Source organism: Aythya ferina, assembly GCF_964211825.1.
Source record: "Aythya ferina genome assembly, chromosome: 12".
Classification (NCBI taxonomy): Eukaryota; Metazoa; Chordata; class Aves; order Anseriformes; family Anatidae; genus Aythya; species Aythya ferina.
The window spans coordinates 9144580-9155651 of NC_140308.1; the positions used below are offsets into that span (position 1 = coordinate 9144580).

The 11072-nt window shown below is 35.8% G+C and overlaps 1 long non-coding RNA gene across 1 annotated transcript in view; it reads right to left on the bottom strand.

Moving 5' to 3' along the window:
- The window catches only part of LOC311443515, a 42058-nt gene extending 33353 nt beyond the window's left edge, over nt 1-8705 (bottom strand). Inside the window, exon 1 of the long non-coding RNA XR_014697304.1 lies at nt 8640-8705. This is a non-coding gene — a long non-coding RNA (uncharacterized lncRNA). The remainder of the gene's footprint in view (nt 1-8639) is intronic.
- Between the last annotated feature and the right edge of the window lie 2367 nt (nt 8706-11072).

Here is an 11072-nt window from a genome sequence, read left to right on the forward strand (position 1 = left end):
TCTGCAAGTTCTGCTAGAAGTCCAAACACTCTAGCTCTGACTAAATGCTTATCTAGACTCTAGTTATCTAAGATACATAAATTTCCTCCTTATGAGCATGGGGTTTGGAAAGAATATTAATCAGTTAATTAATTGGCTGTTGCCCAATTCTGTGACTATTTTAAAAGGAAATTGAAGATATGCATGCAAAACTAGACATTCTCTATGAAGACCTTGCATGGGGAATCATGAACCAGTACAAGCGATTCTCTTGCTTGTCTTGCCAAAATAATTACAAACATAATAGCTTTTCTGGGTGAATAAAGAATATTATTTGATAAGTTCTAGTAGACCTTTCATTTCAAGTTGAAAAAATTTATCATATATTCTTGAATTAAATTTCCAATGCCCCCTCGTATTTTTAAGTTAAGAATGTACAAGCAAGCACCGATCAGTTATATGTGTCAAAACAGAAAATTATGATAGTGCAAATCAAAGAGAATGATGAAACTGAAGTATTCAAAATTATAAATTGGACTGAAACTTTTGCAAGGGCTATATTGCTCTTGTATCTACATATTTACACACAGCATTTTTCTATTATTTCTTCTCTTGTATTCTAGAGGATGGTCTGAGTAGTCAGCAACACCACAAACATTACTTACGAACCTGATAAAGCCAAGTATCAGGCAGAGTATAGTTGTGCTGAAACTCTTATTTAGACTGTTCAGCAGTAAGTAAAGGTGGGGGGCAGGCAGTAGAACTGATCTGCACTCCCAGTGCTCATCTGCCCATTAGCTCCTCATCCACACAGTGCTGGTGGATTCCAGGAATGGGAAGAAGGAACCTATAATATAGAGACCAGTAGCTGTTCACTGCATGTTCAGTGGCAAAGCCTAAACTGTGGCTTGATCTTCTACTTGATCTTCCTCTATTCAATTATTGGCTTAAATTATTTCCTTTCTTGACAGTTATTAGTCTGAGTCACATAAGTAGTTAAGATTTTTTTCATATCTCTGTAAAGCTATCTATTCATACATATTCTTATATAATTAATACATTCCTACAGGCTGGCTTGATAAGTATAGAAGCCATTTTCTTTCTTTTTTTTCTTTTTTTCTTTTTTTTTTTTTTCCCTCTCCTCAGCCGCCCCAAAAGCGTGGCTTATCTTTTTCCTAGTCCAATTTAGAATATAGTCTGTGGGCTTTGCTAGCAGGAAGAGAATTTTAAAAGGGTTAACTCAACAACTGGAAAAGAGGACTGGAAGAATAAGGACAACATTAAAATAAAAAAGGTCTCTGTAGAAGACTACACACAGAATATTGTACTTCCTTAGACTGAAGCCAGCTTTCATATACAGTCTAGTAAGTGAATCACATACAAATAATATACTTGGCCCTGTTCCTAAATGGCAGAGCAATAGCCAACCTATTCCTACGTTTAGTTCTGCATAACTTTCACAGAGGTCATTGTTCCTGGTTAGTCATTTCTCTCCCTTGGTGACATTTTTTTTAATGAAATGAAAAATTGCAAGGAATTTGGTTTCTGATTGACCCAAAATGGTTTTATTCTTCTCCCTGCAAACCAGTAAAGAGGTCTAGTCACAGTGCTATAGAAAGTCTTCCATGAGATGTCAACAGACAGCTTTCCATGTATGGCACAAACTGGGACTTGTTAAACAACCAGGGTAACACTTCCACTTTATCTCAAACTAATAAGTGTTTCACTCTCCTTATTTAGCCATGTTTTCTGACAAGAGTATAATTTGAAGCTGCAATCTGAGCTATAATTTGATACATCAACTGTAAATTTTCTTGTTTTTCCCTAAGTCAGACGGTTAATACTATTTACAGTAATGTCATTGTCTGGCATCGATATGCAGTAATATAACACCATGTCACGTAGTTTGACACATTTTAAATTAAAACTGAGCAGATAGTCCTTTCCCATACCAAGTTCCACTATCGTTAATCAGCCACATATTGTTCCTGAAATTTAATTGTTTTTAAAACTGTGATGTTAATTCAGAGACTTACAGGTGGAGATTGCCAGCTGGCAAGCACTAGATGAGAAATGACATTGACCTTCAAGCGTGTGTATCTGCTTCAGCCCTTTGGGAGATCACCTTTTTCAGATGGAAAACTAAAAATCCCACTCTTTACTGGGAATGGTTACAAAAATCATACTAAAATGCTTTACTTTAATATGGCTTCACCTGCTCTGCAGAAGTGAGGAAGAGTTCACAGCTATACAGGCCCACCATGAAGAACCCTATTAACCTTCCACCTGCCCAAGTCAGCCTTCCCAGCATCCTTACATGAAATACACCAGAGCTGCTACCATACATAGATGCACTTCCTTGGTATGGTCTAGCTGATGAGGGATGGGGTATTGCTGGGTTCATTTCTACAGGCTACATTTCTCAACTGTAGATTCTTCTGGGATAACTGGAAGGATCTCTGTGTCCCCAGTGATGTATCTTGGGCTGCTTCTAATCTTTTTCTGGAAGATACAAGAAGCCTGTGCAAGGAAGTCTCTTCTGCAAAATCAAAGAGACCAGAAATAACAGCTTGTATCCAGCAAAGCCAAGAATTATGGCAGCTGGTCTGGATCATGCACCATTACAAAAAGATCAAAAATACTCTTCACATTTCAATATGATCCTGATAATAGGTTACAAAATAAGACTTCTACGTTTGTTGCCTAAAGCTAGACTAAGATGCTTTATGCTACCTTTTGCCTAAACAGACTGTGGGACCTTGCTTCTTTCCTTGGAAAATCTGTCACTTTCTGACTATGGGACCTTCATAAATAGAAAGGGACAATTGCTGACCTAGATGACAAGATTAACATTGCTAATCTCTTATGTACTGGCAGAAGTTTTGGAATTAGAAGAGGAACTTCATCCCAAATCAACTGCTGATCATTAAGATTTTCAAAAACTAAACGTTCTAGGGTACAAACTTACTAAAAAGGTGTGAGAACCAATATTTCATACTTAATTTGAGGTCAGAGATAGAGACAAAATATTTATTACTATTTGATCTAGCTTTCTGATAGGGACAAGACTTGATTAGCATCCAAGCGTAAAATAGGTATCATCCTCAGATCAAGTAAAAACTACTATACAATTATAAATTTAATAAAAATCTACTGAGACCTAAAATTATGCACTGCTACGGTCAAACAGGAAAGACCCTCACTTAAAGAAACAGGGTCAATTCATTTATTCAAGTTGGAAATGTGCCTACCATTGCAGTATTAAGTAGGAAATAATTTGTACTCAGGCAATAGCTTCTAGAACTTACCAGCATTCTGTAGCAAGCAACTCATTTTCAGGTTTCCATTCAGTCCCATTTGTTATACAGTCTTAAGAAAAATATTAATCTTTGGTTAAAATATTTGTTATTGTATCACATATCGTGTCGGAAGTTTAACATTCTTGAACCAGAGAGAAGAAATTAGAAACATCTTGAGGAGAGCATTCTTGTTATCAATCATGTCATCTTGAACATGTTTAGAAGCTTGCTGCTGGCGCCAGGAATGGATGTTTTATTCAAAAGAATGTATTTAAAGAAAATGACAGCACTTTTCAATTCAACTTTTCTAAAACAAGAAATCCTTCAAGTCTTCCAAGCCATGTGGATTTCAACATTCCAGTGATTAAGACTATTTTCAATTATACATGCTTTTTCCATTATTTTTTCATAGCTTTAGGGTAGATTTTCAACACTCTAAATGAAGAATTAAGACACGCAAATCACTCATGACTATTAATGGAAATTGCACAGACGGTGGAAGAACTGGTACAGAACAAGAAAAACCAACACAAACCATCAAAAACTTGAGCAAAGCCTGTCATGAACTTTGCAGAATGGATAGACCTTTCCTGTTGTTTCCCATCTTGCCAAACTGCATGCTTCCAACTTCTAATTAAGAAGGAGAAAATGTCAAACAGCCATAAGAAGATTGGAGATGGTGAGATGACAACAGTTTCATGTACCCAGGATTTTCAGAAAGCTCTCTTCTGGATTACATAAACACAAAGATGGATAACCCGTGGAGTTTACACTCAATAGAGCTTCTGGGTAAACAGTGGTGGGGTCTCCACTTGTAAGAGGGGACAGATACTGCTGTTTCCATGTTTATCACTGTTGCCATTTGAAAAAAAAAAAGTACGATTAAACAAAGAAAGAATATACAACACACTTATCTATTGTAAATTGTATGTATTGTAACTTGAAACTCACTTCATTACACTCCTCTCTTGCCTCAGCAATGTCCTTGTCTCCAGGAAGTAATCCAATTTCATCAATATAATTTCAGAAACAATATAACTAAAACATTCATTAAACCAAACAGATTTCAGCCTTACATTTGTTGATTTTCAGGCTGAGAAGAAAGAGGCCATTGTCCTTTTTCTTCTCCCCCCCCCCCCAAATGACAACTGTAGATAGATTCCAAGAGTGAAAAGGCTCGTGAAGAAGGCTTATGCAGAATGGTTGAAGTAAGCCCAAAACTCACTGCTGTACTTTCTCCCCCCAGCTCATTTATTTTTAAGTACGACCAATGATGTTTGATTTTGTTGCACCAGTTGTTTTCTCACAGTATTATAAATGGACTTTGAGGAACGCTAACTATGTTCTCGTGGTTAGCAAACATGGAATTCAGGGTCATCTCTCATGCAATAAGCATCTAATCCAGATATTTTGAATTATGATATAGGATTGTGAATCTCTTACTCTTCACATAAACACTTGTTTGTTATACATACTTTCAACAACAACACATTATTTTCAAATAATATGGTTTTGCCCTCAAGCACGTGTGTACAGTTTGAAAAGTTACAAGCTGTTTTTTGTGACCCAAATGATTCTGCTTTTGTATATATTCAGCTAACAAAATATAAAGTACAATTATTTGGTTTAAGCTGAAGAAATGTATCGTTAAGTACTACACAAACATCATTCTTCATTATACTGTCAGAATTTCCTTGAAATGAATTTCATCACAGTACGATTTGAACCATCCAGCAGAATAATATTAAAGCAATAAACTATGTGAAAGTATACGTTACGGTACACTTGATAGATAAGTTGGACAACCTGAAAAGTTATTGCCATGTTCTCCATTTAGTATCACAATAACTAACTGCAACTCGTAACATTAGCTATTCTGCTGTTTTCTCATTTTTATGGCTCACTGGAAAAATAAAGCTGTCTGCTGTCATTTCAGATGTTTTTGGGTGGTTGTTACATAGATGAAGACTAAAATATGTATCTCATATATATACACAATACCATCATTTTTACAACCCAGAGACTTTTTAAATTAAATGACGATTCTTGCTTGAGAGCTAGTTTCTGAATCAAAGCTGGAACAGCAAAATGGTGAACAAATGGAAAGTCTGCAGCTAGAAGTTATGACTCATACTTTCTTAAAAAATGGATGCATATGTTTCATGATTTACTTCTCTGAAGTTTTCTGTTCTCTGGAATTTCCTTAATTTTTGTACTATTTCTTATTGGCATGTTTTATTCATCTTCAATCACAAAAATATAGTATTTGAAAACCATATGAAAGCTGTGTGCTTTGCAACACACCTTTATGGACAAAAAAAGTATTTCAAAAATACTGCCAATGCATCTTAAAACACATTACTTTGCTTGCACATTGTGATTCCCACTTTTTACTGGGAGAAAGTGAGCGACCCCTGTCTGCCAAAGTATCCAGCTTCCTAGCCACTCTTCCACAGGAAATGCAGACCTGGAAAGATCATGGGAGCAAGCAGCTGGAACACTGATTGTTACAGGGATGACTCGGGGAAGTGCAGAACAGTTTCTGACTTCACAAAATTAAATTTATCTTACAGCTATAAAAGGTGAATTTAAAACAGGTGTCACAGACAACAGCACTGCTCACCAGGAATGTGAAGATTCAGTTAACTTGGGTCATATGAGAAAAAAGAAAAAAAACGAAAAAAAAAAACAACTTTAAAGCAGTCTGTTTTCATACAAGGTGTTTCTAAAAAGCTGACCAGTGTTTACTTGGCACTGTTTCCTGGCTTATAAAGATATTTACATGAATCACAAATAATTTATGGCTGTAAGTACAGGGAACTCACTAACATAAGTGTTCACCTACCTTGCTAGAACTGTAAATGTTTACAAGAACTGCAAAGACGACATCTGCTAAGCCTAGCACATTGGTAGTTCAGTGGAACAGTTTAAAAATTTATACTTACTGGAATTTCTAGTTGATGTTCTTAGTATGTTCTTTACTGGGTTGATTTGTGCTCTTATTTGAGAATTAGGAATATATGTATTTTATGACATAAGGTCTACTGTCTAAGTAAAGTCTTGATAATCACTAAAGGAATCTAGATAATATCTTAGCACACACATCTGCTCTTTCCCTTGACACCTCTTGGAGTAAGGCTGGCAAAGGAGGTAACTGAAGCAGTCTCATGTCTTTGTAACTCTTCTGGAGCATAAGCTACAGTTACACTGCAAGTGAACTCTCATTGCATCATATAGTCTCAAAATGAACAGTAATCTCTATTTTTACTTAGGAGAAAACAGACTGTGTATCTCATCTGTTCAGCTATATTTTATTCCCAGCTGCTTTTTATGTTCTTGTTTCAGACAAAAAGATACTGGAATCTTTTAAGTGCCTCAGAGAGCCCATTTTGTCAACTCCTCTGAAAAGGCAGCTTTCAAAACCCGTGCACTAAAGGGCTAACCTGCATTATGGAGGACACACAACAGCTCTTAGGTCTGTGCACTAGCTCCACATTGACATATTTAAAAAAAAATATATATATATATATATATATACACACATATAAACCATAGATCATGACTATAAATCTCTGAGCATATGACAACATGCAAATTACAAAACATACAGGAGCAGAGCTGGGCCAATAAGTGTATACTGGCTTGAACATATAAGCTGACCTCAAACAAGATGAGCCAACAGTAACTTAGAAGTATACCTAAAGCAAGATGTCAGCTGATGTAAGACAGCCAGTAATGATCTGTTTTGGCATGGGTTTATAAAAGCAGTCTATTATGACAGAGGTCTTTGAAAAATTGCACATTGCCACCTTCTCAAAATTTTCCTTTACTATGACAAAAATGTCACTACAGGCTATTTTCAACATCATAATTCATACGCACCATCTAAAGGCTCCTCCTATTATTTATTCTGGATTTTAAGATTAAATCTACAAAAACAGATTAAAAAAATCCACTACCACCACCAAACAGTCAGATGCCAGAAAAACAACTACATTTTGTAGAAGATCAGCCCCCATTCAGGATTAAAGCAAACAAGTTTTGAGCTCCTAGCTGATACTTTTAATTGGATTTTAGAAATCTTCATTTGGATGCCTACAAAGGAGCAAAAATCATGCAGTTCCAGTTACCCAAATATCCAGCTTAAGGCCCCCTTTGTAAGTGTTGGTTTAAACATGGTATTTGACTCAAAATTGAGCTCCTTTGGAAGAGCTGAAAAAACTCTTCCCAATTTCTGCCCTCTCTACCATAATATATGCTCTACCACAGCAGTAGTAATTGAGAATTACCTACCTTTTCTTTATACAAACACATCCACATCAAACACTTCCCAGCTAGAAGAGATATGTTTATACGCTGTGCCACGGTATCATGATACACCTAAACAATACTGTGAAACATTTACCTTGAAAGTAGTTTTACAGATCAGCTTGAAAAAGAAGGCGTTCTTATTTTGTCAAACTATTTCTGTCTTCAGTCAGCCTTACTCAGAGGCTACAAATAAATATACTATTTCTAGTATGCAAAGTTTTACCTAGGAACCCCCAACCGAAGCTGAACAGCACTTCTGAGGGGAAAGGGACAGTATAAAATAAAAGGATTCGAACTATTCAAGGTTTCCTTGGTAATACTGTCTTCAACATGGATGAATTTTTGTATAGTTAGTGTTACATGTGGAAAACAATTACTACTTACAAACACTAACAGAGCCAGGATGCACAGAAGCTGGTTAATTGTCAGCCTAGCAGTCAGGAACCAAATCAAGCTTAGGAACATCGAGTACCAGAAGAGTAAAACAGAAAACAAATTGCGGTTCTGTATTACTAAAAAACCTGCTTTCCCTCAACAAAAGCTCTCTTACTAAAAAACACTTGCTTATCTGCAATATCACTTTCATTCAGTTCTGGAGTACCATAACAGGTGGGGTCCCAGCAGCCACACAGGCATGTTATGATCATTGGCAACTATTAACCGTATGCTAATAAATGATCTTATGAAGTAAGGTATAATTATTCATATTGCACAAGTTCATGATGATAGCTCACAAGTATTTCAGATAAACAAAAAATTGGAAAAAAAAATCATATTTTGAGGAACACCATGAAGGAACAGGATCATGTAACATCTAAGCAAAAGAATTCCAAGCTTGTTTTAAGATCAGAATGTTGTCATTTTTGCTTAGTTCAGAATAGTCTCTGGATAAGCCACACAGAACTTTTTTTTAATACCTTAACAAGAAGGCACCATTCTATGTAAGTATATAACAAGCACATTAAGACAAAATAAGACAGTTATTTTAAAAATAAACCAGCTATCAATCATGCAAGCAGCTAATTTCACTTCCCGTGTTCATTTACTTACGGGCCTTCATATCTTTATTTAATATTAACCATACAGCTGCTGACTCCCAAATAAGTACAAGCTGACTGTGCCAGGTGAAAGCATTTTCAGGTCTGCTTACTTTGGCTTGGCTGTTACATTCAAGCACACACCTGGTTGGAGGTAAGTAATTTGTTTAACATGGTTCAAGCTTTATCAAACGTTTCAGATTTTTATTTCCTATAGGTCTTTTATCAAATAAATATTTATGGTTTTCTGAACAGCTGAGTGTCAGTGCTTATAAATATGTGGTCCCATTGCTCATACATTCTTGTACATTTTGGTTATTACTTCTGTTGTCAACTATTTAAGGTGAGTTGCTTGGGTTTTACTGTGCATTTTGTAAATGCTTAATGCTTCACAGACGAGTGATGCTAGTATCCTAAAAATCAACAAAATCAACTCAGACTTGACTATAAATAACACACAGAGTATGGAAGATACACCACCTTTTCTGCTGAGAGTCCAGCTCTTGCTATCCCTCTGCTTCCTCACACCACACAGTGTGTACACGTTACGATTTCGGGAGCATCCAAGATCCACTGGCCACACTGAGCTCTGCCAAGATAACCTAGGGCACAAACATAATAAAGTATTTCCTGTATTATGCAGCCAAATCCTACAGGTTGCATAAAAAAGATGCAACTTTCTTTTGATTTGAAAAGGACCGGCAACTTTTCCAAATTCCAAGCAGTCTTGGCTGCAGCACACATACAAATAGGACTTGCAGTGAAGGTACATGTTTCATGCGCTGAGTCTCTGGTAAAGCAGAGGTACTGATTAGCACTATGTGCAGGGCCTCCAAAATATTTAGGACAGGTGCACAATCAGCTGAGCACATATCTCTAGTAAAATACTTGTCACAAGAGTTTAGGAAAGTTGTCGTTACTTCAAGTTAGAGTCATCATGGGACTCATCTAATGACTGCTGAAGTCAATAGAAACACAGGCCAAGGGCAAGGGACACTGGCTTCATTAAGACTCCCAGTCAATCTTAAAAGATACTCCAAAGATTCTTCTGCAGTCTTTTATAGCCTTTGTTCAAATACGTATTTAGTCAATAAATTAGGCTGTCAAGTTGCAATCCTTTAGAACAATCAGTTCTTTTTCAAATGAATGATACAGCAATTTCTTAAAGGCAATTCATACTTGCTTTTATCTCTTGCTACAAGAAGACAAGCCATCAATAAAATTAGCTAATTGGAATAAAGGAAGTTAGATATCATTTTTCAGTACTTCTCTCTCTAAAGAAAACACCCTGGAAAAAAAATGGTATCCCATATCTTCCTTTTCCTTCAATTTGTTTTTTTCCTTATTACCTTTAAATGAAATCTACCAGGACAAACTTAATGATGATTATAATTAATAATCTGGAAAAATGATACAGCCAAACAGATTTGTGAATGATCACGTGCCCAGTTCAAAATGTGGTATAGTGTAAACTGTACTGCATCAGATAGGATCATCCAGATATTATGTAATAAATCCCTGAGGATCTAGAAAATAGTTGAAATTCTGCTTGCAGTAGCCATAAAGTGTTTGAAATCCTGTCATGAAACAAAAACACATACAAAAGAAAAAACACCTACAACTAATTTCTTGTTATTCAAAAAGATAAAAATAAAAAAGCAACACAATATTAAGAAACATATTTAATCTTAAATAAAGCATTTTACTTCTGAGCTATTCATAATCTTAGAGACTATCAGTGTAAGGCACAGTCTGCATTTCAACAAATAGAGAAGGAAGTTGGCTGATCAGTTCTGATAAACACTAAAATGAAAATGAAGTAAATCCTTCCCATGAAGACAAACTGAAAGCAAGCTAATAACTGGAAGTATTGTAATATAAGCCTTGAAATCCAAAAGTGAGCCCAAGTAATATAGAAAACCTTATGGGAATAAGGAATATTAATCCCCAAACCATCTATAGGCTCAGTAAGGACCTGATTTACATCTTTGCTAAAACCGTTGTTTTCTACAGAACATTACAGGATTAGCTTCAGATGGAATTTCTCCTGGTGAGATATATCATGGCATTGTATGAGCATAGAAAACACTTTTTAATATTATAAAACAAAAAACTTTTTTTCGGTCTACATGCCCACTTGTAAATTTAATCTCTTTTATGTTTCTCACAAAAGTGTGCCTCCTTTCAGGGCAGCCTAGCTGAATTCCAACTTACACATGTGTTTATTGAAAGAAATACAGGAATAACAACTGTTCTTTTGTCTCTGTGAGAAAAGGCTGCCTAGAGCCAATTATTGTTTATCATTCCAGATACACATTTTATGATCACTGTGTTAAACAAAAAAAAATGTTTAAGAGAAAGGAGCCAATTTAATATCTTGAAGTCCAAACCACACAGGAAAGGATCCCTTACTTCTATTTTATGTTGCTCAGTCTAATTGTTAGGT